The sequence below is a fragment of the Pinus tabuliformis genome, chromosome 7, assembly GCF_031772625.1.
Source record: "Pinus tabuliformis cultivar Carrire ecotype Pingquan chromosome 7, CPIR1, whole genome shotgun sequence".
Taxonomy (NCBI): domain Eukaryota; kingdom Viridiplantae; phylum Streptophyta; class Pinopsida; order Pinales; family Pinaceae; genus Pinus; species Pinus tabuliformis.
In genome coordinates this window covers 1858971903-1858978737 of record NC_142293.1, presented here as the reverse complement: position 1 = coordinate 1858978737, position 6835 = coordinate 1858971903, and the positions used below count along the sequence as shown (strand labels likewise).

Below are 6835 nucleotides of genomic sequence, written 5' to 3'. Positions count from 1 at the left end.
GATTTAGATCTCCCTCTAGATTTAGCTCTCCCACTCGATGACTTATGTTTGTTTCTGTTCTGGGACCGTCCTCGTATAGACAAGGCATCACTATTCTGGCTCTCCATATTTTTTCGTCTCATCTCCTCCATCAGCAAGGCTGAAACTATTTCATCAAACTGCAAGGCAGTTGCATTGCTACCTATTGCAATAACCAGACTATCCCACGAATCTGGTAGAGAACACAACAAATTGATGCACTTATCTTCATCTGAAATTTTAATATCAACAGATGCTAACTGACTTACCATAGTATTAAATGCGTTCAGATGCTCTGTCACTGAGTCTCCATCTTTCATCCTCAGGTTATATAGCTTTTTTCACAGGAACAGTTTATTCACCAGAGACTTAGATTGGTACAAAGTCCCTAACTTGTCCCACAAAGCCTTCATCGTAGCTTCCCCAGATACATTCAGCAATACTAAATCTGAGACACACAATCGTATTGTGCTCTTTGCCTTCCGATCCAACTTTTTCCATTCTTCATCAGACACTCCTGTTGGTTGAGTACTTGGATCTACCGTGATCCACTGATCTTTATCCACCAGCAGCTCCTCCATCTTGAGTTTCCACAACTCAAAACTCTGACCATTAAATTTCTTGATCTCTATCTTTCCATTGCTCGCCATCTTCTTTCACCACCACAATCGATCTCGCAGATCTCCCACTGAATAGGGTCTACCACAGGCCCAGGCGAAAACCCTCAGCAACAAAGGCATCCCCTTGAAGCCAAATCTGCTCTGATACCAAATGTAGGTTTTAACCCCGTAAAAAAATTCACTGCATACGAATTCTAAAACACAAAAAATAAATAATGCGAGAGTAGAACACATAAAACACATATACACAGAGATTTTCCCCTAGATCCCAAAACCGGGACTACCAGCTTGATTTTTCATTATGTTCCTTTCAATGTTATAATACATATTTATACATGGCAAAGCATCCAATACCATGGACCGAAAAACCATCGCATCCAATACCTTGGACCGAAAACCATCGCGTCAAAAAAACATGTGCGAAAATCATGCACAAAACCATAGGTGGGTCCGCCTAACCTAACATAGGGTCCAAAACCAAAATTTTCCGGGGCGCTGCCCCGGACCCCATAAAGTGGGGTTACAGGTGCCCCTCAAACCCCTTGTTAACTATGTGGAAAGAATATAACACAACCCAACAAAAATTTCTATGAACAAGCTAAAATACTTATATCAACTCATTGACAAACATGAATTACTCTACCTTAAACTCTTTATATACCATACATTGAGAGTAGAGTGTAGAGTGAGTAAATAGTTTTAAGAAATGACCAACCTAAAATACTAATCACTACCCACAACTCTCTTTTGAAGGATGTCGTCCATGTAATGTCAAGGCCAAACCTCTATACACTAAACTACAACTTTCACTATTAAATAAGGCAATCTTTCATTGGCTTTCACAAGGCTTTCACTGAACTAATGCCAGTAGAACTACAACTTTCACTAGCTTCCATACAGTATGGCACCATATTCTATTGATTAACCTATTTCGGCAATGGGTTCTTTATACCCAAACAGATTGATTCATCTTTCTTTAGAAAGAGATTTCAAATGAAATTGAAAAGAATGGAGAGACATTAAAGCTATTAAGGTTTCTACGTTTCAGGTTAGTTAGTACCACCTAGCACGAAACTCTTTCTCTTATGTTTGAATGTAATATATTTGTATGTAACTAAGCTTCCCTTCCCACTTATTCTCATGACACCGAGAAGCAAAGTCCCGAAAATTTCGACACTTGAAGCACTTGATGTGGATCAAGTCCTTCCTTCCCTGGTTAAAGGAACTTGAATCCTCTTTATGATAGGTCTGATGGAAGTGATGATGGGTTGATGCTGGGTTGATGGGCTGATGTTGGTATGCAGGGCTGATGGTATGCTGGGCCTACTAAGGAAGTCTAAAACAAAAGGCAAGTCATTCAATAGATCAAACTTTGTAAAGTCCCCATCTGAAGGTTAGTCTCCGTAGGGAAGGTGCCACCAGTTCTTACAAGGAAGTGGTGCTTAAACTGTTGCTTCATCGATAGGATCTACGGGATCTACTTGTCCTTCTTCAATGACTGCTTCATCTACACCTGGATCTTGAACAAGCTCTAGATCTCGATCCTAAAAAGAACATTTTATCACTAAGCATGTAGGAACAGATGCAGATGGTGGTCCATAACTTTTAGTAACACCGATGTGTTCCTTGCCTGTAAATAGAATACTAATGGCAAAGCTAAGTTGTATCGGTGTGGAGTAATGAGCAATAAAAAAGGATATGAAATTGAAAATGACACGTGAGATCTTTGGTGAAGATGTATAGGGTCGTATTAAATAAACATTGACCTGACACATATCTCATTCATGAATGACAGAAAATCATAATGACATATATAATAGATCTCATTCATGACAAATTGAATAATGACATATAATAGCAACATATACTAAGCACTCTACAATCACTGATAAACAAGAATTACTCTACCTTAAACTCTTTAGATACCATATATTGAGAATAGAGTGAGTAATTAGTTTTAAAAAATAACTAGTAAAGTTAATCACCATAAATAATCATAACAAGTAATTAGTTTATGAACAAATGTAAATTATTGTGAATTTCTAAGTGAACATATAGTTTATAAACCAATGTAAATTACTATACTTTCTTAGGTTGTAGAAGGTCTAAATTTTATTTTCAAGTAGATTCTCTACTTTAATAAAATTGGTTAAAAAAAAAGTGTTACCATTTTTGTGACTTAAACATCGATTCTCTACTTTAATAAAATTGGTTAAGAAAAGAAAGTGTTACCATTTTTGTGTCTTGAACATCTTTTTATTTTTGAAATTTTACATTTATAAACATGGTTGCAATATTATATAATATATTATAAGATATTTATAATAATAATATATGATAATAATATTTTAACACAAAATTATATATATTAATATTATTTTTTAATATATTTGTAATAATATTTAGCATAAATCAATAATATCAATAATATGACAAAATATTTAGATGTAAAAATATTATATATGCATACATGTTAACCGCCAAAATTATTTATTGCAAAATATATTTTAAAATTTAAAATTTAAATAACAGATTAATTAATAAACCAAATATAACTTCAAAACACTTTAAATTTTTTTCTCAAACTATAATTGAAATATTAATTAAACTTCAAAACACTTTGAATTTTTTTCTCAAACTATATTTGAAGTATTAATTAAACTTCAAAAAACTTTGATTTTTTTTTTCAAACTATATTTGAAGTATTAATCAAAATTCAAAACACTTTAATATATTTTAAAATTTAAAATTTAAATAACTAATTAATTAATAAACCAAATATAACTTCAAAACACTTTAAAATTTTCCCCCAAACTATATTTGAAGTATTAACTAAACTTCAAAAGACTTTAAATTTTTCCCTCAAACTACATTTGAAGTATTAATTAAACTTCAAAACACATCCCTATGGGAGGGATCTAGAGTGGAACAAAAAATTCCCATGTAGAGATTTCTCTCTGCAAGTGAATGTATGGTGACTTCAGGATTGGTAAAAATTTTGAAAACATTAGCAATTTTGAAAACATCGTTTCTCAATGTAGAATAAATTATAAATACATTTTTCATGGAATTAATAAATTATAAATACATTTTTCACTCATTCCATGAAAACTTGGGAAAACTTTCTATCAAGATAACTTCAAACATAGCTGCAAATTTTGGCCAAATTTATAAGAGTTAGGTTCCAATATACAGTAATTTGTCTCCAAATATTTATAGAGAACATTAGAACTTGTTCTCAAACCAGTATTAGATATTGAAACATTCCTGTATCTAGAGACTAAAGCATAAAGTGAAACTATCACAATATATAAAAACAAAAACAAAAGTTAGCACAGAGTGAAACTATCAAAACATATAAAAACAATAGAAGAATCAAAACACATGCCTATGGGAGGGATCTCGAGTGGAACAAAAAATTCCTAAAACCGGACACGAATAGTCCTAAAACTTGACTATAATAGTCCATGCCAGCTTGTACCAATAAACGTCATTTGTATTTCTGAAACACACGTCGGAGTTAGATTTGGTTTGCCAAGTCAGCATCGCTAACGAAGAGGCCATGAAAGCCGTACGGAACTCTGGCAGGGAGCTCAACTGAGGCCACGATCTCAAGGGTCGGAGATTGCGCGTCCATCACCAGAAAACTGGAAATCCCGGTGCCTTCGTTATGGGTGAAAGCCACGATGTACCCGTCGTCCTCCTCGCCATTAGGATCCGAACAGCGGGGCACGAAGAACGGCTCACTGCCGAAGCAACCTTCGCCATAAGCCCTCGACGCGACCACGCACTCCTTGGCAGCCGTCGCTTCCAGCATATCAAAGTCAAGTTTAACGACCCCAGAGAGTTTAGGCAACGGTGCTCCTATCGACATGTATGCATACCTGTTCTTCTTGGCAACGAACCGGGGATTGATGACGCCCAACTCCAAACATTTTGAAGACAATGGCTTTCTGGATACAATCCCGTTTCTCAAATTTATGCGGACCTTCTCTACTGTGGAATGGACCAGATGGGTTCTCTCCACAACGTGCTCCACCGGGTGCAAATTGGCGGCAATCAACACGATCTCGTCGCCCTCGTCCCACGCGTTGAGCGAATGGACGAAATTGAAGCCGGGGACTTCGAACCATTTCATCGCGGCCTCGTCCGTTGCGTAGCGCGGGAGAACGCCGAGCCGCGGGACCTTAGCGGGGTCGCAGCCCAGGGGAGAGCCGCTGCCGACAATCATGTTCATGGGGTCCACCACGATCTGGGTATCGGGAAATATGGCATACTGCTTTGTTATCGCAAAATCGTGAATAAACGACGGCTGCAACATCGACAGGATTCCGACGTCGGGTTCTTTTTCTCCCGCAGGCGACACTCTGAAATAATTGAGAAACGGAGGAATGAAACGCCAACGGAAAGCGAAAAGCTCTCGCGTCTCGGGGTCAATCTTGGGATGTGCTGTCATGGCCAGGAAGAGTTTCCCGTCGAAGTCATACCGGCCGACAGTGACGATGTCGCCGGATTCCGTGACCTTCATCGCGTACGGCAGATCTGATTCCTCCAGCGCCATCAGTGTGCCATTGAAATACAGGAGACTGGTATTTGCCAATCCCGCGCCGTTGAAGGGATTAAAGAGGCCGAGAGCCACTCTGGCGATGAACAGGACTACCCTGGCCAATCCGGCGCCGAGGCTATAGAAACCGGAAAAGAAGTTGGGCACCACCCGACGTCCCGCCGTCTCTTCCTGCACGAATTTGTGCGTGCGGACGAAACGGCTGCAGAACGTTACTCGGCCGTCTTTGATCCTGACGGCGTGAAGCATTCCGTCGCCCTCGAAAAGATGGTGGCAGCCTCTGGGGACGTATCTCGGATTCGGCCCATTGCGGATATAAACACCGTCGACGCAGGCAGGAAGAGTGCCCTGTATCTTGTCGCACGCCACTGGTGCAGTCTCTTGTACTGGAGCGAAGTTTCCAGCCAACACAAATCTTGGATCCACGGAAGGCCTCAGCGGATTATCAATAAACTTATTTATTAGATCATCCACAGCATTGCATAAAACCGCCGCCAAAGCAGAAAAAATGCCATTAAGAGGATATTCTGAGGGAAATGTAGCAGTGGGCGTGGGCGTGGATTTCAGATCATTACTTTGAGATCCGGTGCCACTGATAGCGGGTTTGTTCTTAGGAGCCGGGAGCTTTTCTTCGGTTTTCACAGAGAATAAAACTATAGGGTGAGAATGGCGAGTATGCGAGTATGATCTTGTCTGAATGTTAAATACAGAAGACAAATTTATGGAGCAATTAGCTGCCATGGACACAGCGGAGTAGGAGATACTGCAGGTCTTCATTGTGAGCCGACTCTATTTCCTTCCAGCGGAGAACCCTATGTGATACTTCGTTCTCAATTTGTATGGTAGATTTTGGAAATATTTTCCAATTTATTAAAATTTATTGATTGATTTTTTTGATGGTATAATTCCAGATATTCCAAAATCTGGCACCCATTCTAACTATTCCAAAATCTGCAAATCTACATCCAACTCTAAAATATTCTAAAAGCTGAAATATTTCAAGTTAAAAAAATCTGAACCGTCGACCATTTGGTTTACAGAAAGATACATGTTTGCAGAGCACGTGGAAATGGAGGGGAAAATCTTAAGCGTGGGAAATTATTGTTTTTTATTTTAAAATTTTGCACGTGGAAATGGATGGGAAAATCTTAAGCGTGGGAAATTATTGTTTTTTATTTTAAAATTTTGCACGTGGAAATGGATGGGGAAAATCTTAAGCGTGGGAAATTATTGTTTTTTATTTCAAAATTTTGCACGTGAAAACCTCATCCACTTGTAACACTTGGTTTTTTTAGCTTACTTAGTGCATGCGGAAAATGTGGGGGCTAGTGATCTATGTGGATTATTGTCTCCTTTCCCATCAGATAATGTTTTCACTTCCTTACATCTTGCACTAGGGCATGGGGCTCCTTGTCATAGGTAGGGTAGTTAAAAATTTCCCAATGAAATACTTCATAATGGTAGCATATAGAAATTTCTCCCTGCATCAAGATCACTCCCATAGTATGCCCCCTCGCATCTATCTCCACTTTGAAGATATGTTGCAAATTTGTTAATGATAGAACTAGTGCTTGACTAACATTCTTCTTTAAGTCCTCAAAGGAAAATTCGATAATGCTAGAACTAGTGCTTG

The 6835-nt window shown here is 38.5% G+C and overlaps 1 pseudogene; it reads right to left on the bottom strand.

Moving 5' to 3' along the window:
- Positions 1 to 4033: 4033 nt before the first annotated feature.
- LOC149255868 (putative carotenoid cleavage dioxygenase 4, chloroplastic pseudogene) lies at positions 4034 to 5943 on the bottom strand (annotated as a pseudogene).
- Positions 5944 to 6835: the final 892 nt, after the last annotated feature.